The sequence below is a fragment of the Chelonia mydas genome, chromosome 3 (genome assembly GCF_015237465.2).
Source record: "Chelonia mydas isolate rCheMyd1 chromosome 3, rCheMyd1.pri.v2, whole genome shotgun sequence".
In the NCBI taxonomy this organism is placed as follows: Eukaryota; Metazoa; Chordata; order Testudines; family Cheloniidae; genus Chelonia; species Chelonia mydas.
Genome location: NC_057851.1, coordinates 123,188,849 through 123,209,413, shown reverse-complemented (window position 1 = coordinate 123,209,413; position 20,565 = coordinate 123,188,849). Strand labels below are relative to the sequence as shown.

Below are 20,565 nucleotides of genomic sequence, written 5' to 3'. Positions count from 1 at the left end.
CAGTTTTCGCTGCAGAAGAATGAACTCAGCCCTTCATCCTTCCAGAGCAGGCTGAGTAAAATAGACAGTTTACTCAAACATGTGTGCTCTTTTAAATGAGACAAACACCAAAATCCTGTCTGTTTTGCATGGACATTAAAATCCTAATGATTTTTATAACAGAGTTTGTTCCCAGGTGTCCTTGGCAAAAAAATTCTGGGAGGCTGTTGTCTAAGGTTTTGAGCCAAGAGCCAGTTTATACCCTGAATATTAATTTAATATAATTATTGACTGCACCTTTAGCTCCCAGAGACTTAACAGTAGGTGACCACCAAGACAAACCTAAATGGAGCATTAAACCTATGTAATAAACTGATAGGAGCCTCCACTGACACCATGGCAGAAATAGAACATTCATAATCTTGGTGATATTTTCTCTGAATCACAGATTACCGAAATACTCATGAAAATTATATTTTTATTCTAAGAGGTTAGTGGCAGAGAATGTGTTATGCTCTAGGCCTGTGAAAGACAAAACTTGACACAACAAGATATATATGTGACCAAAGAATGCCAATTTTACTGTGACCACTGTTCTTCCTATAGCACACTGCCCCTTGCTCTTCTCCCTCCCCCACCTTAACAGATTAAGCTTCTTAGGGTAGGGACATGGCTTTATCTATCTGTAAAGAACCATGCATACCTAATGCACTACAGAGATATAAAGAAAAGGAGTACCTTGTGGCACCTTAAAGACTAACAAATTTATTTGAGCATAAGCTTTTATGAGCTACAGCTCACTTCATCGGATGCAACAGAGGTATAGTCGTTAATGTCAAAAACATTACAATTGCCTTATACATAAAGGTTACTTCTGTATTTGCAATGCACCCTGGGTTAGGTATTCTATATACGTAAACAGAATATTACGGTAATGTTATCGAACACAAAACTTGAAAGGTTTTTTTGAAGCTTTTAAAGCACCATATTAATTATAGCATAAAAAGACAGTTTTAAAAGGAGAAAAATGGCAGCCCATAATAAAGGAGGGAGGCAGATGAAAATTTAAGGGCCACCATCAGCCTGTCCATGTGAACACACTGGTTTGATAAACTCCCTCTTGAAATATACTTTTGGCCTGGAATAAGGGAAGAGGAAAAGATAACTAAGTGAATATAGTTGCCACAAAAGATGGTTTTGTTTTTAAATCAGGAATTTTTTCATATCCATTTACCTGAGAAAAGCACAGACTCCCATGGTGTTAATTGCTGCACAGCCTTTCAGTCTGTGAACTAAGGGGTCCTCTCCTATTCAGATTTATCATTCCTGTTCAAATTTAATCTCTTCTCCTACATTCTGGCAACTTCAATCTTCTATGCAATATAAAAGCATAGGGAACTTTTCATTTTCAGAATTTGTCACATAAAAATGAATAGACATGCACAGATGTCTAATATGAGTTTTAGACTTGCATTGTGTTTCTATTTCCTTCTATTCAAATTCATGTACTTAAATTTTAGATTTTGCACTGCCGTGTAAAAGTGACAGTCAATTTCATGTGAAAAAATTGCAAAGCACTCAGACCAATTACAGTTCTCCAGAAAAATGACCAGTATGTGGATGTACATGCTAACTACAAACATTTCTTTTTATTTTCCTTTTTTTGTAAAGGGAGGGGTGTAGTATGCCACATTTTCCAGACAGATTTCACTTGGCTATTATTTGTTGCTTTATTTGAGAATTCTTATAAATGTGGGCATTATTCTTTTCATCAAGTTGACATTGACCATTATGCTGCATTTCTAAATATAAATGCACCATTCTTTAGTAGGAAATGGGGACAACTGAAATAGATTATAATTTGGGATTTAAATTCACTGATCCCAAATTAACATTCAGAAAAGCACTCTTGGCATCAATACATAGACCCTGTTTCCAAGAGACAGATAAGGACATGCATCAGCAAGAATCTGAATGTACAGTGACATTTAGCTGGAAATTTATTTTTTAGTTTTGGATACTATAGAAGACAGTATTAAATCACTAAATGCAATAGATAGCAAAGGGGACACAAAAGTTAAATAGTTCATGCTTAGCTGTTTATGGGTCATTACATTCAATTTTCCCCAACCATTACTCTTTAAAAAATTATATGGGGATTACAAATTGAGAGCTGAATTAGTAACTAATATGGGTTTTATTTGGGGAAGGGGTGCGTGACAGATGCGGGAATGGATGAAGTGCCATGGAAGCTTCTGTCCTTAAAGCCATCTTCTACTACTAAAGCATCTGAGGAGAACCCAAGATTCTTTCATTGTAGCAGTAGGGGTAGACAGGAAGAGTCAATCCATTACCACTCTGGAGGACGAGGAGGAGAGCCTCTCCCAAATTACCTGCAAACTGGTGTGTATGAGGGAAGCGGTGGTTGGAAGGGAGGAAGAAGAATTTCTATTCTATTATACAAGTGGCAAAGTACATGCGTTTGGCTTAAGCAGTAGTCTTCAGAGCTCCAGCTGCCACCACCTCAACAAGTGCAGCATTCAGGAATGAGGGTGTTCATATGTAGCAGCATCTCTTTCCAGAACAGTTTTGGATATTCATGGTTTTTGCCATTTAATTCTTGGTTGCATCTAGCAGCTGCACAGATTTTTGTGGGGATACAAATCAGACTTTTTTAAAGCTTCTGGGAATTTTTTTTAAAATGGTGTTTACTTCATTTGTAAAGAAACAATTAAATACACTTGAGCAGAAAGTCACAGTTTAAACAAAACCTAACAGATCTTTAGGAAGTTACAAGGCACTGAAGTTGCCAGAAGTTAACAAAAAGAATAAAATAGAATGAAAACAACTCTCTAAATGTCCTGTCTTTCCCCACAGCTAATTCTGAAACTAATCTTTAACTGCTTATACTTGTTTCACAATGGTGGGGAAAATATTCAAGGCATTACTTAATATTCTTTGATTTTAAAAATTAATCTGGTTCATCCACTATCTTTTCTAATCTGTTTCTACTAACGAAGAATTCAGTCAGTCAATCATATGCCTTTTGCCACTTGTATAACAGAATGCAAGTTCTCTCTATAGTTGAACAAGTATTTGTGATAAATGTAAGGGTGCTTGGTAAGGACTACTGACCTGTATTCCAAGACATGGTTTTTGAATTGACTTTCTGGATTGCTAGGCTCAGATTCTTAGAGGTATTTAGACATTGGTGTGCTCAGTGTTATAATGCCTAACTGATTTAGAAGCCTAAATCTGTATTTTCAAAAAGGGATTTAGGACCTCACAACCTAAATACCTTTAAAAATCTGGGCCTTAAGACTATATGGCTTTGTCATAACTGAAAAAGGTGTTTTCTCACCATAGGATAACTAAGGGCTTGTCTACACTGGCACTTTACAGCACTGCAACTTTCTCACTCAGGGGTATGAAAAAACACTCCTCAGTGCAGCAGGTTTCAACGCTGTAAAGCCCCAGTGTAGCAGACAGTGCACCAATGCTGGAGGACGCACTCCCAGCACTGGGAGCTACGCCCCTCGTGGAGGTGGGTTTTTTAGAGCACTGGTAGCGCTCTCTCCCAATGCTCTGCTGCGATGACACAAGGCACGTTAAAGCGCTGCCAGTGTAGACCAGCCCTAACACAAATTAGCTTTTTTGCTGTAAAATCCTATTGGAGGTGAGAAAATGTAGTTTTACTGTAAGATAAACTAGGTGAGATCAACCATTAGCGGGGGAAGGGGATACAGTGTTAAACTTGCCTGGCTAGGTTGTGGTAAGTTGTCTTATCTCACTATAAAAGCCTAGTGAACTACTGTTTGTTAGTTACCTCACTGTAAAAAAGACACCTTTTTAAAACAAGGACAAAAGCCTTCCAGAGGAGAACAGTTTCAAGCACCTCTCCCACAGGTAAATACAGTCACAAGACTAGTGATTACAAGCCGTTAAGACTGACTGGATCTAAAAACTACCCAAATAATGGATAAATGATCACGGGGTGGAGAAAGAATGAGTCAGACTTCACACTTCGATCCTGTAACCAAGACACGACTAAGCAAAAAACTGGCTCTGGTCTACACAACAGAGTTAACTCTGTAAGCGTCTACTGGCTAATCTACACTGGCTCGGGTGCACTGTCTACAGTAGCACTTTATAGCGCTGAAACGTGCTGCGCTGGGGGGGGTGGGGGGGGAGTTTCTTGAGTCGGAGATGGCGAAAGTAGGCTTCCAGACCACTGCAGAACTACAGAACTGTATCATGTGCATGGGAGTGGTGGGGCAGAAAGAGTCCCAGAGATAGGACAGACTCTTCTGCCAGACATCAGGAATGGTAACATACAAAAGCCAGTAGGACAACACTTCAATCTTCCTGGACATTCAATAACCGATTTAAAAGTAGCCATCCTTCAACAAAAAAACTTCAAGAACAGACTTCAAAAGAGATACTGCAGAGCTACAATTCATTTGCAAACTTAACACCGTCAATTTGGGCTTGAATAGGGACTGGGAGTGGCTGGCTCACTACAAAAGCCATTTTCCCTCTCTTGGTATTGACACCTCCTCATCAATTATTAGGTGTGGACCACATCCACCCTGACTAAATTGGCCTTCAACATTGGTTCTCCACTTGTAAGGTAACTCCCTTCTCTTCATGTGCCAATATATATATTTATGCCTGTGTCTGTAATATTCGCTCCATGCATCTGAAGAAGTGGGTTATTTACCCATGAAGGCTTATGCTCAGATAAATCTGTTAGTCTAAGGTGCCATCGGACACCTCGTCACATTTATTGGAAGCAGAAGAATCAATTAATCTTACATAGGTCAAAAAGCAAAGATGGTAAAAACTCTGAATCACTCCCAAATAATGCTGAATTGAAAGTAAAAGAGGTGAAAATCTCCAAATACTATTAGTAATCTCCTGAACGCTCATGCATTCCACAATTCAAACCTTTAAAAATCCTACTTTTATGGAAGAAACTGAGCATTTCATTTTAATATATAAAACATTTACTTTTAATAAATTCAAAACGCTTTACACATTTTTTCCAGTGACATAGTATGCATGTATAACATTAGTTTACAACTTTTCTTCCAGAAGAATTAGAGAAAGTTTCTCTATCTGGAGCCATTCATTCATTTAGCTGATGTATTGTATACTATCAACAAAGTTAGTTAAACTTCTCCGGTAGCAATGCTTTAGATGGAGAAATTAATAGAAATGGTGTACCAGAAGTGTGTACCAGGTATGTATATGAGATTACTTTGTCCACTGGCAAAATTTATTTTTTTAAAGTTATGTTGTTAAGTGTATACTAAGTAATCTATGGCCTCTTCCACAGATACTCTTGGATACTGAGTTATGCCTTCAACACAAATGCAACTGATTTTCACAAAAATTTCACTTTGTGATTAACTGTACTGAAGATTAGTCCATTTGTACCACCTAAAGAGTTTAAATTGGCTTGCTTTAAACCACCCACACAATGGATAAAAGAGTTTTGCTTTCCCAATAAAGCCAAAATCTAATTTTAAGTATGATATACATTAAGTACTAATAACCTTCCTTTACAAAGCAGAAAAAAAATAGCAATTTGCACAAAATGTTTTACTAACCTCTTCCAAAAAAGGTTCAAAATTCACACCATAATTTTAGTAAAACAACAGAGACATGGATAATGTGAACATAAATGTTGGGATTTTGCTGCTTCAAGTAAAAATATATCCCATGTCCTCTACGATGAGCACAGAAAATCGTAGGTAATATTTATCTGCTAAGTTTCTTCCTGTTTCCTGTATAATAAAGTGACTGACTTATTAATATTGCCACAGCCAGTCAGATCTGCCCCTCACATCCAAAACAATATATTTCATAGTTTCAGTTATGACTTGTTTACTGCAAAATAAAACAGCAATAAATACTATGTGCCACAGGAGAGAATAATTTTTAAAATATCAGTATCTTCATATAGACAAAAGCCGTCAACAGGTGTCAACAAAAAGGTCACGCACAAGCTAGCTATGCTACAACAGAAAAGATTTCAAAACACAATGAAGCTTCATGAAAGGCTTTAAAAATATTCCATTTAGAAACAATTCTGGGTCTCTCATTGTGTTACTATGGGTATCTGCATGAAAACAGCATCTCATCTTTGTGCTTTAGGTTATGTCTACACTTGCAGAGTTTTTGCACTGTAAATTTCACCGGTGACAGGGAACTGGTGAAAGCGCTGGTTTGTGTACTCACTTAATTCCTCAGGCGTCAGAGTGTTTACATTAGCAGCACTTCCATCTCCGATGAGAGCCGCGTTCCAGGGCAGCAAGTGTAACAAAAAACCAACCCCCCCCCCCCCCCCCCCCGAGGGGAGTAGTTCCCAGTGCTGGTGGACTGTCTACAGCACTGAAACTTGCAGCACTGGGGAGGGTTTCCCACCCCGAGTGAGAAAGTTGCGCCGCTGTAAAGTGGCAGTGTACACAAGTCCTTACTTTCAGCAGAAAGGTGAGCTGTGCTCTTGGGGACAGCTAAAGGCAACATAGATATCAGTCTTTAAAAGAGATGCTACCCCAAAAAACTGCAAGAGAATATAGGTCAAGTATGAAATCTAGGAATAAAGGTTTGTTAAATAAGCAGTGTAAATACACTATTAAGCCAAGGGATGATTTTGAGATATTTCATAGCTAACTGAATTTGTCTGTTTGAAAAGCCCTGTTGGGAAAAAGGTCTTTGATGGTCTTCCAATTCCCTTTGCTCCTTTGGAGCAGGAAAATACAGGCAAATAGCCAGAAGAAAAGAGATTCCAGGAGCGACTGGTGCTAATAAACTTCCGCACTCTGAAGTAGGTGGTGAAAGGAGTCTAAATGTGAAACAGTGGTCTGAGCAGTGTAGGGAACCTGGACTTCCCAAAAAGTGGAATAAAAAGGCTTCAGCAGTCAGACTGATTATACTCAGCAGTGCATGTCTGTATCTCTGGATGCTCATGTATGAAAAAGCAGAGCACTCCATTCCAGCAACTGATGGGACAAGGATGTTGTTATCTCTTAACAGCTAGAACATGATAATGAATAAGGAGACTGGAACAAACACATAATTCCAAGGAGTCAATGGAAATAATGGGGAATGAATAGGCCTATTTTAAAATATTTTTTCACACTTCTTAATTACAAAGCAATAACGGTATCATTAAATGATATCTGAACTAGATATTAATACATACAAGATCAAACTTTGGACAAAATGTTATTCCTTTAAAGCACAGCATATATGTATGGGTTTCCCTTTGGGACACTGCCACCACAATCCTCCTGGAACACCCCTGAGGGAACACACTTTTGGCATCAGCCCTGGATAGCAGAGTTGTTTTTTGTTTGGTTTATTTTTGCTTCCTAAGTGACTAAGTATTTCCTAGCCCCAATTGTCATAGTAAACATTTTTTCTTCCCAGTATCTAACAGGTAATCATGCAAGTATTACTGCAATGACAGCATTAATCTCAACTCTTTCCGTTCCCCTCATTCTGGCTCTGCAGAGATCTAAACAGGACAGGACTGAAATCCAAACTTCTAATCTATGACCGTTATTCAGACAAATATATTTTCCAAATATTCTGCAAACTTAATATAAATATAATAATCAAACTTTTAAACTGGCAATTAGTCTTAATTTAAAATTAATACAAATTAATTTCAGGACACACCACACATACAAAGTCTGGCATAACAACAGAACTCCTATTGGAGAAATTGCTGGGAAAACTCATGAAATGCCTGCACTATATCTGACCTGTCGAAAAATGCTCGATACATTACAACGGAATTAGTCTCTCCCTCTTTCCATAATCACAAATATGCACTGATTCAGTCATCCTTAGGATTACCACTGACAATACAACAGAAAAGGCAGTGATCCTTACAAGATTTTAAAACTAAGGATGTTTAGCCATCATATGAGTAAGCATTTATGTTTGAATGATGCATAAATCAAAATATTTTTAGCATGCAATTACAACAGCTACATCAGTTCATAGACAGGCTAGATTTCAGTGTACACCATCTCTACACTCAAGTATTTAAAAATCCTAACTGAACTTGAAAAAAAGATCGATGGTACTATTAGTGGCAATTGCATTAAACTCCCTTCCATCTAAAACAATGATTTTTGCCTACCTGTAGCATTCAGCCAGCTTTTAAAAAGCTGTGCAGCTTTATTATCAAGATAGAGAACTTTGGAACAGCCACAAGTCTCAAAATGTGACTTTAAAAGATCTTACATAGATATTTCTGAATTCACTCACAGGGTTCAAAATACTCAGATTTTTTTTCATGCAGCTAAGGTGGACTGATTTTAAAATGAAGTAAATCATTAATTTTAACCATACTTTTAAAGGAAAATAACTTGATTTAAAATAAAATTGTAGTCATTTCTTTTTTCTCCCAGTTTTCTAAAGTATATTCTCTTTGGTTAGTAGTAAGGTCAAAACATTTTGGTCATCTATTTCATGTATTAAAATTATGAGTTGCCTATCTAACCGTTCTTTTTGAAAGGAGACATGGTTAGCTTCCTCCCCCTGGCTGGTATGTAGTAAAACTGCAGAAATAGCTTCAGCTACATTTTTAAAGTTGACATAAAAATAAGTAGCCATCTCCACAAAGCTGATTTGCTCCAAAACTGCTATTTATAATTTACATCACAATAATCACTCCTAGCATACAAGGGAAACATAGGATGTACTAGATTTTATCAATACAAAAATATACTGCAGTCATTACCAAAATGAGAGCAGTGACTATCACAGATTTTCCCCAGCGTCTATCGCACTGTATTTATAGGGAGACATTATGGTCACCAAACACACACCAAAACAGAATTTGACTTGCTCCCACGTAACCACACACGTTGCGCAACACCAGCAGAATTAAGCAGCAACTTACTTTATTTATTTATTTTATTGTTGTGGTGGAGGAAGTGAAACAATTAGATATAACCCAAAATATACAGGAAGCGCATCTAAATAAGAAGGTGGTATTTTTTAAATAAATAGTCACTTTTCTGAAGAGTTACAATTTTCAGGAACCATTACTGCCAGTTAGACCCACAGAGGCAGAATCCAGCTCCACTGAAGACAGTGAGTTTCTGCATGGACACAATGGTTTACCTATATAAAGATTCAATTGTGGGACTGGCACTTAAAACCTTGTCTACTCAAAGTTAGACCAGTTTAATTCAAGGTGTGTTCTTAATTCAGTTTTCTTATAACAGAGTTCTTGGACAAGGGTGTATGAATATTGATGCGTTTTGAACATAATTATAGTCATGGAGGATAAAAAAAAGTAATAAACCAATTTAAGTGAAACAAAGGAAAAGAACAGCTATACTAAAAACTGATTTGATTTCCCCATTAATGCACAAACACTAAAAGCAGCTTTTTATTCATGCAGTTACATAGGTGTTGTTACTAACAGAAGTTACATACAATGCTGATGTGAATTACACACATCAAATCTTCTAGCTGTTTACGCCTTTTCATGTGTTAATATTTACAATGGATTAAAACAAATGTCATCTTAAAGGTACACCTTGTTTGTCTTCCTTCTCCCTCCGGAGTACTGTTTAGTTGCTCTATAGGAAAGCTTGCAACATTTAGCACAATAGAATGTAAGTTATTGTAATTAAACAAACATCATGACTACTCTGTCAAGCCATCAACAGTGAAGTTAAACATTCAATTTCATCTTGGTTTAAAAGTAGTATCAAAGATTAAAGCTTTATTGGAGGTTCTTAATTCCAGGTTCATAACAGAACTGCCTAAACTAGGTAAATTTGGCAAAGATTTCATACGATTGCTAACACCGTTCAGCTTCTCAATCATTAGCAACGTTGGGCAGTTTTCCCATGTACCTCACATTATATTAAGAATTTATTTCATGGTAATAGTTTGGCAGAAATATCTATATGCAAAAGACAACAATCATCATTTTATTAAGTAACTAACCCTATAGTTATGAAAATAATTTTCAAAAAGAACTTCAACCAAAAACTTTAAGTGTTATATGAGCTACAGCTGACCATAAACATCTTCAAACAGAAAATTTCACCACCCCAGAAGCAATCCAGAATACAAGATACAATGCCTACTAAAAGGTAGAGAGTACTATACGGGCTCTCTTCCATTATTCTCACAGGATTACACATCTTTTCTTGACAATCTTCATAAAGAAGAGTATTTTCTATTTCACTTTCTTTAAAATCCACTTTATAAAATTATTTTCCTGATTAAAATTCTTCCTTAAGATTTCATAAAGCATTTAATCTTTTTTTTTAAATATTTATTCAAGATAATTACAGACAAAATCCTTTAGCCAAATTTAGGGGCACTATGGCATGTGTTTAGGGGCAAAGTTTTCACTTTGCATTTTTTGATGATGTAGCCCATTTAGAAATCAGTTCACAACTGTCTGATTTAACATCCTTGAAGAAGGAAGGGATTATATAACAAACAATATTTGATAAAGTTTGAACATCCAAGGCACTGTATCTTAACTTAGTTGAGGTAAGCCTGTTTTTATCAAAGAAGGTTTAACACACAAGGACGCATCAATAAAGGAGTGCTAAACATCCGATGAAGTGAGCTGTAGTTCACGAAAGCTTATGCTCAAATCAATTGGTTAGTCTCTAAGGTGCCACAAGTACTCCTTTTCTTTTTGCGAATACAGACTAACACGGCTGTTACTCTGAAACTAAACATATAAAGACTGCCTGCCACCTAGGGGTTGTTCTTGTTAATCTGCAGTTTCAACTGTAAACGACAGTACTCTCAATAGCAGCAAATCAAAAAATAATACAGCTTCAACATTATACTTGTAACTGGAAAAGTAGCCTACTATAGCCAAATGCACCTTGATTAAATCTCAGAGTACATAGCAAAGGAAACTGATTACAGCAGACAAAAGGTGTAAAATATTGTTTAGAAATCTAGATATAATTCAATTTTTATTTTGAAATAGTTCTTATTCTGTTCATATGACATGACCAATCTACAAATATTATATCTATCAAATTATTACAGCAGACACATATCTAGTTATATTTTGATTGAAAAACAAAAATAAAAATACAATGCATTGTATGCTATATATCCTTTAACGAGAAGGAAGCTAGTTAGAGTTTGAAGACTAGAGTTAAGAAATCAAAACCCCTGGAGTAAGCATGGAGGCTAAATATACTAAATCAGAGTTACAAACAAAATTTGGTGCCTAGATGCCAGTGTAACTACACAATATAACTTGTGCAGACAGAACAGACGAAAAAAAGGAAGCAGAAAAGACAATATATAGTTAAACAGGAAAATAAAGTTTATTCAAACCAATAAGGTATTCCTTCAAACCATGGAAAAGATGCCAACAGAAAGCAACATACCACGATAGGACAAAATGCAAGGTGGAAATTAAAAGGGCACCTGAAGAGAAAACCAAGAAATTCTTTAACTTCAGGAGGCAGAAAGCCTACTAAACAGGTCGCGGTCACCTGCTCTCCTGGTCTACCAGGGAATAAAAAGAACATTACAAAAAAGAGGATACAATCATTACAGAGAAAAGTTAAACTACTACTTCTTTGCATCAGTTTTCATCACAGAGGATGATGGAAACATAGCCATTACAGATGCTACACTTTGCGGACAAACAGAAGATATTGTCTCAAAGCTTGACGTGTCAGAAAAGTGGTACTGAAACAACTAAGGGTAAGTCTCAAGCCAGATCATATCAGGGAAAATCGGCAGAGAAAGCAATAATTAGTTTAAGCACTGAAACTTTGTCTTCTCTTTGGTACTATTGTCTATCGTTCACCTTAAGAGCTGTAATGCTAGTACGCCAAGATTTTTTTTTTTTTTTTTTTTAAAACGAGCAGCACAATTACAGCAAGTTAAAATTACATTCTATAAGCATTTGATTATCTATCCCAATAGTAAATCCGAAGGTGAAAATAAATGTCTCAACAACCTGCTCAATGTTTCTGATCCATTTTAATGTCCATCATCCCTTTGAAAAAAAGCTATCAACTGCTGTCCATTTCACATCTTTTGAATATGGAGCTTTCATCACCACAAAGCTTTCAGCTGATTTACAACACCTGGGTGACAAAAATTAGATTTCTAACTTTTGATGTACTGAGTGTATTCCTGAAGGAGTAATTATAGTATTGTAGTAATGTTTATATTTTTGTTGGCAATTCATTTTAAGGTGCTATTTCAGTTGCTTATATCTTTTTTTCAACCACCACCACATTACCTACTGAACAAGCATTTCTAAAGTTTAATATAAGAAGTGAGAAATTTTCAGAGTGTTAATTTTTTTTAAATGGTGTTGGAGTTTGATTAAATCTAGCTCAGTGACTTAAGTTATCCAGTGCAATGCCAGAGATGATAGGCTCATAGACTTTAAAGTCAGAAGGGACCATTATGATCGTCTAGTCTGACCCCCTGCACAATGCAGGCCACGGAATCTCACCCACCAACTCCTGTAACAGACCCCTAACTTATGTCTGAGCTACTGAAGTCCTCAAATCATGGTTTATAGTCTTCAAGGTTCAGAGACTCCCCCAGCAAGTGACCCGTGCCCCACGCTGCAGAGGAAGGCGAAAAACCCCCAGGGCCTCTGCCAGTCTGCCCTGGGGGAAAATTCCTTCCCGACCCCAAATATGGCGATCAGCTAAACCCTGAGCATGTGGGCAAGACTCACCAGCCAGACACCCAGGAAAGAATTCTCTGTAGTAACTCAGATCCCTCCTCATCTAACATCCCATCACAGGCCATTGGGCATATCTACCGCTAGTAGTCGAAGATCAATTAATTGCCAAAATTAGGCTATCCCATCATACCATCCCCTCCATAAACTTATCAAGCTTTGTCTTGAAGCCACATAACAGCTTGGTTTCCCAGTGTTATGGTTTCTATACAGCAACCTTAATTCCAACCCCTTGCATGTATGCACATTATAATAGGACAGGGACTCCATTTATTTCTATTTAGTTGCATCTTATTATATAAACAAACAGCCAAACAAATGGCTGCATAATTGCCTCTAAACTGTGCCACTGTACTGAACCACCTAAAGACATTTCCATGGTAGACTGAATCAAGTCCTAGCACTGACTGACGGTTTTGACTGACAAAATGTTGAGCAGAAACTTTAACCCACTGCAGAAGTGGCAGACCTGGATATGAAAAAAAAGAGTGTTCTAGAAGATCATTCCCCAGCCAAAAGAAATAAATATCTATTTATGAATTATACTAGAGACAATCAGTTAAGCTTAAAATCTCAGTATTTTGTTCCTAGACAAGTATACTTTTCCTCATAATTCCTCTAACTTTCACATACTGTCAAAGAAATAAGTTACTGAATACAGATGACTTTCTGTAAATTTTTAAAAAATATAACAGGTTGGTTAAAGCTATTTTCCACAATGATTAAGTTCTGAGTTTTTAATGGTTAATTTAATTTATCTCAAATCTAGAAGTGATGACAGGGAATTAGTGTCTTCAGGAACAGTGTTTTTTTCAATTAATCATTAAACTGGATTGGATGAAGGCAGGTAATGAAATCACCACCTCAGCAAGTGATGAATCCACTAAAAGTTATACTCAACTGTTCTGAGAGTGAGAATTTGATGTATACAGCCTCATTATTAAGTTATTTTTATGCTACCTGCTCACTGTAGAAACTTAATTTTAATATGCTGTGTGTACTAACACCAAATCCAATGAACCAAGGCTAATGCTTAAAATATCCATGCTGTTTCCAAAATCTGGTAACTAATTGTATCAATAAATACTGATATGGAGACAGCAGGCATATTTACTTTATTTTATACATTTTAAGATGATGAAATTAAGACCCAAATTCTGCTTTGTTGCATCTATGAACCTCGCAAACTGGTGATGTTCACATGTATTGGACAGCAATTTCTGTAATTTCATGACTGACCCTGAAAGGTCTTGGCGAGCAGTGTATGACACAGGTTTAGAAGGCAATGCTTTGTTTGTAAGAACGTACCTACAGAAGTACACCAAATCTCTATCTTCTTTAACAACTAGTACAAGTGATGCATACAAAACCAATTGATGCAAGAATCAGGCACACAGTTACTAAAATCACAAAGGAATAACATTCCAATAAGTCTGCATTACAGCGTATCTGGCCAAGAAATGGAGCTTATCACTAATCTGATGTGCCCTCCAATCATTACTCCAAGTCATTTTTAGCTGTAAAAACAAAGATAACCAAGCAGCTAGATGACATTTTAAATAATCCATAATTCTCATCGGTGATCCACACTACTATAAAACCAATTCCAGTTGCACGCAGATTTGCAGACCTATTACTGATTGGAGTATTAGATAGTGATTCTAGTTTCACAACTCAGACAGCTGTTAAAATTCATGTTTAAGAGTTTTGGCTCTATAGAAAATGATTAGTGTTGCCTTGCAAACAAAAAACTTCACATGCTTTTAAAATTTGTTACTTTACTCATGAATACGCACAACACAAAAGGGATTATTTCAGTATCCACTGGCCATGTCCATGCCATAAAAGGTCAAATTGAGGCTCTCAGGATGTTTAAAGATGCTACAAATCCTGTAGGACAATGCAATGCCACACTTCCTCATACAGACTCTCTCAGCCAACCAGCCTGGAGCTTTCAAGCCAAGTCTCTCAAGTGCTCCATGTTGCATGGTACACTCCACATTTTGGGTCCCTTTTCTCATCATCATCTGTTTAGCTGCTCTGAGTCAAAGACTGTACAGCAGAAAAGCTGATTAAAAGTTGGTTCAGCTCTCTCTCTCTTCCCCTCACCTACCTCTTCTCTAGGATTCCAGCCCAAAACCATAAAGAGAGAAGTTAGAAAGATAGGAGTCTCAAGGGGGAAGAATTATGGCCCTGTGTATGCTAAGACACCTAGGGGAGGGGAGCATCTACAAGCTGTCTTCAAGCTGCATAGCTCCACTATGTACAAGATACACATCCCCCAGCCCTATCAAATCTTACCTCCCCAAGCAGCTCTGAGAGACCTCCCACAGTCTGGAAAATTATTCCTTCCCCAAATCCTCCCACCGCTGTATAGCTTAAATGGAGAATTCCTCACCCCGCCCCAAGTACCCCTTCTCCACCTGGGCAATGACCCCTGGAAGCTGTTTATATACAGTACTTACACATTGTTCTTGTCAATTATGCAGCAACACACAGCAAAGCATACGTGTCCCACCATTTAGTCATTTGTCACTGATTTCAATGGTTTACTTCACAGATTGGATCCCTAACTGTTAAACCTGCCAAACACCACCTCATGAGAACAGCAGGAGCTGGTGTAGGAGGTGGCACTGGAGAGAGAACACTTAAAGTGAACAGAACAAGAGGTCCATCCTATACGCCATCTGCATTTCCTTCCCCCACCACTACTACATATCTGATGGTTTTGACAAACATTTCCTATTTTGGGAACCATATTTAAAACAGTGTGTGCCAGGTTTGGACAAGATACTTTACTTCAACTTTATGGCAGAAATCAAATCAATCACAATCAGTGCTGATACTTATTTTGTTTGAATACTGGCCTAGGAGCAAGATTTTACTTAAACCATTTTTAACCTCAATTACCTGAAATTATCTCCTAAGCCAATTCCCAAATGTGTTTGGGAGGAAAGTAGACAAACATAAGCAAAGTATTCATCTTCACTAGAAGTGGCCAATTATTTCTCATTATCCTCAACTTGTTACTTTTTCTATCTAGAACCTCCACTCTTCTTCCCTTAATTCCATCCAAAAGCTTTTTTTACATTTCTAGTCTATGTGCTTGATGTTTCCTGCAAACAAACAAAGTTACATTCATCACCTTTTTCTCATTCAGCTCTTGATAAACTTTATCACTAGAGCTACGATTTTGTCACAAAAAGAAAAGGAGTACTAGTGGCACCTTAGAGACTAACCAATTTATTTGAGCATAAGCTTTCGTGAGCTACAGCTCACTTCATCGGATGCAAGCTTATGCTCAAATACATTGGTTAGTCTCTAAGGTGCCACTAGTACTCCTTTTCCTTTTGCGAATACAGACTAACACGGCTGCTACTCTGAAACCTGATTTTGTCACAGAATTTTTTAATAAATTTCATGGCAGAGGTATGGGAAAAAGATTAAGCCATGGAAAGAGGGCTGTGGAGTGGCGTCCCAATGTGTGGGGGAGTGGGGGGTTGGAGAGCAAGCCCACCCCACAGAGCTGGCTCCCGTCATTCCCATAGGCTCCTGGCAGGCTTCCCCTGCCCTTGCATCCCCGTTCCCTGCTGGGAGCGGGGGATGGGGGAGAGCAGGGTCCAGCCGCCCTGCTCTCCAAGGGAGCAGCTGGGCTCAAGCTGTCAGGCTTTGTGGACAATTACACAGCTCCAGTGAAACTGACAAGAGAGCTAACAGAGGTAAGTAACAGTATCTACACAGACACTACAGCACCCTGACTACAGACATAAGCCCTGCGCCTCTCATGTAGATGGAGTTATTACGCCGGTGTTGTAGTGCACTTACATCAGCAGGACAAGGCTGCAGTGTAGACACTGACATAATTAGGTCAACAAGTTTTCCCAGAAAAGTGCAAGCGTAGACAAAGCCTAACTTAAGGTAGAAAAAAAGCAGACTACTTTAAAGCAGATACAATAACTCAGAAGCAAGGAAATGCAGAAAATTAGGTTTACACTTGCAAAAACACACACTGAAAAGTATGGAAGTACAAAACTAGAGTATCTTTACTTTGCCACCAAATATGCACCACCCTGGGTGTTCTTCATGGGAGGGAGGGAAAGGGAGCACAACAGGTCTATGACAAGTATAACCTGTTAAATCCCAAATACTTAAGCCAAGTCTACACTTAAAACTTGTATCAGCATAGCTATGTCAGGGGTGTGAAAAACTACCCCCCAGTGACATAACTATGCTTACAAAAATCCCAGTGTAGACTCAGTGCTTCTGTTGGCACAGTTAATATCATTTGGGCTTATGCCACCATAAACTCTGAAGATACTACCTAGACCAGTGGTCCCCAAACTGTGGAGCACACCCCCCCCAGGGGGCGTGGAGGAATATCTGGGGGGCACAGGCCAGCCCCCACAAGAGGGCGGGGAGGAAGTACCACTCAGTCCTGCTCTGTCCCCAGCTCTGCTCCGGCTCCACCCCCAGCTGCAGTCCCAGTCGCCAGCCCCTGGCCACAGCTGCAACTCTGCTCCAAGCCCAGGGGGGACGCAGATACATTCTATTACACAGAGGAAAAGTTTGGGGACCACTGCCTTACACACACATACACACACACACCCCCAAAGGTTTCCAACAAAACTGCAAAATATTTTAAACTCTTTATATCTCAGGGCTTGTCATATACAGTGCACCTATGCCACTACAGCACTTTAGTGAAGACACTCCTACACCGACAGGAGAAGTTCTCCAGTCAGCATAGATAAACCATCTCCCCCCAAGAGACTGTAGCTACACCGACAAAAAGTTCTCCTGTCAACACAGCACCGTCTACATGGGGGGTTAGGTCGGTTTAAACTATGTAACGCAAGGGTGTTGATTTTTCTCACCCCTGAGCAATGTAGTTATACCTATATAGGTCTGTAGTGTAAACCTGGCATCAGTGTTTTGCCTGCAGCTCCAGCTATCAAACCACATTCAGTGAGGTTTACCATGCATTATACAGGTAACCGAACTACAAAAGCGTGGAGACTTTTAGATGTCTCCAACTACAAGTAACTCTGTGGATAGTAAAGGGTTAAAATGGTTGTAAAACTTCCAACCCTTGATATGAGGGGAACATATGAGGAAGGTGACTGGGTCTCTGGTATATCAGAAGCACAATACTACTTTGTGCTTATACAGTTAATTCCATCCAATGATCTCAACAGAGTTTGCAACTATTAATGCAGTAAAGATGCCCCCTGCAATTCATTACCTCATTTTTTCAGATGAGAAAATAGTTATAAGATGTTACATGACTTGCCCAAGGTCACACAGTCTGTCAGAGTTAGGAACAGAACCAAGATACCCTGGGGAAAATAAAAATCCATCCCTTAACCATTTTTCAGCCTCCCAAAAATGAGAGGGTGGCTATTTCACTGTATTAGGGCTACGTGGCTCTTATTATGAATGCCAAAAATATATAGTGCACAGGCATACTGGTGGAGGATAAGCAGAGATATAAGAGCAGAATTAAGGTTATTCAGGGTACCTTCAATCCACATTTCCATACTTTCCAGAAATTGTTCTGTTTTTAAGCATAACTAATTTTGAATTTCCTAACTTTCAGACTTTTTAAAACTATTGTATATTATTAAAAGTTATCAATATGCATACTGTGTCACTTAGTGTTCAGTCTAAGAATTTCCTTTGATCTTTCCTTATTTTTTTTAAATCTGAGTTTTAAAGAATATCTTTGTATTTGATGGACATTATGGGCCCTCAAACCTTTGCTATCTTTTTAAAAACAATCTTAACATGGTTCAAACACAGTAGATTGGGGGGACGGCACAACTAACGAATTAAAACAATTACATTGGGGGCGGGGAATGAATAGCATTAAGAGAACATCTCACACCACGTAACCAGATTTCAGGCACTGTTCACAGCATGCAGCATTACTACAGCTTCATTCATCATACAGCAGCTGCTATTACCAGTGTAGCTAGTTGTGCTTTACAACTAATTTCTAAAATAAGTCAGATTAACTTAATTTTCCACCAACACACTTACAAGTGATCAATACTTCATTCCTCAATATTTCAATTACATTTTAATACATGAAATAAGTTGAATGTCACAGGTTTGACAAACATTCAGAAAGAAGGATTCTGCGTGGACTCCTCCTGAAGGTCGAAACAACAGACTGGACTTCTTTATAGATTGCTTCCGTCAACGTGCACGGGCTGAAATTGTGGAAAAGCAGCATCACTTGCCCCATAACCTCAGCTATGTTGAAGACAACGCCATCAACAGCCTCAGGAACAACTCTGACATCATAATCAAAAAGGCTGACATAGGAGGTACTGTCATCATCATGAATAAGTTGGAATATGAACAAGAGGCTGATAGGCAGCTCTCTAACTCCACATTCTACAGGCCATTATCCTCTGATCCCACTGAGAATTACCAAAAGAAACTACGCCATCTGCTCAAGGAGCTCCCTGAAAAAGCACAGAAACAGATCTGTGCAGATACATGCCTAGAACCCTGACCAGGGGTATTCTATTTGCTACCTAAGATCCATAAACCTGGGAATCCTGGATGCCCCATCATCTCAGGCATTGGCACCCTGACAGCAGGATTGTCTGGCTACGTAGACTCTCTCCTCAGGCCCGACGCTATCAGCACTCCCAGCTATCTTCGAGACACCACTGACTTCCTGAGGAAACTACAATCCATCGGTGATCTTCCTGAAAACACCATCCTGGCCACTATGAATGTAGAAGCCCTCCACACCAACATTCCACATGAAGATGGACTACAAGCTATCAGGAACAGTATCCCCGATAATGTCACGGCAAACCTGGTGGCTGACCTTTGTGACTTTGTCCTCACCCACAATTATTTCACATTTGGGTACAATATATACCTTCAAGTCAGCAGCACTGCTATGGGTACCCACATGGCCCCACAGTATGCTAACATTTTTATGGCTGACTTAGAACAACGCTTCCTCAGCTCTTGTCCCCTAACGCCCCTACTCTACTTGCGCTACATTGATGACATCTTCATCATCTGGACCCATGGAAAAGCCGCCCTTGAGGAATTCCACCATGATTTCAACAATTTCCATCCTATCATCAACGGCAGCCTAGACCAATCCACACAAGCGGTCCATTTCCTGGACACTACTGTGCTAATAAGCAATGGTCACATAAACACCACCCTATACCGGAAGCCTACTGACTGCTATACTTACCTACATGCTTCCAGCTTCCATCCAGGACACACCACACGATCCACTGTCTACAGCCAAGCTCTAAGATACAACCGCATTTGCTCCAATCCCTCAGACAGACAAAAAGAAAAGGAGGACTTGAGGCACCTCAGAGACTAACCAATTTATTTGAGCATAAGCTTTCGTGAGCTACAGCTCACTTCATCGGATGCATTCAGTGGAAAATACAGTGAGGAGATTTATATACACACAGAACATGAAAAAAATGGGTGTTTATCATGCACACTGTAAGGAGAGTGATCACTTAAGATGAGCTATTACCAGCGGGGGGGGCAGGGGGGGGGGGGAGGAGGAGGAGAAGAAGAAAACCCTTTGTAGTGATAATCAAGGTGGGCCATTTCCCGCAGTTAACAAGAACGCCTGAGGAACGGTTGGTTGGGGTGGGGGGGGAATAAACAAGGGGAAATAGTTTTACTTTGTGTAATGACTCAACCACTCCCAGTCTCTATTCAAGCCTAAGTTAATTGTATCCAACTTGCAAATGAATTCCAATTCAGCAGTGTCTCGGAGTCTGTTTCTGAAGTCTTTTTGTTGAAGAATAGCCACTTTTAGGTCTGTAATCGAGTGACCAGAGAGACTGAAGTGT

The 20,565-nt window shown here is 38.7% G+C and overlaps 1 protein-coding gene across 30 annotated transcripts in view; it reads right to left on the bottom strand.

The window, feature by feature from the left end:
* Nucleotides 1-20,565, bottom strand: part of AFDN (afadin, adherens junction formation factor) — a 215,865-nt gene that overhangs the window by 149,679 nt on the left and 45,621 nt on the right. The gene's annotated exons all lie outside the window — the stretch shown is intronic.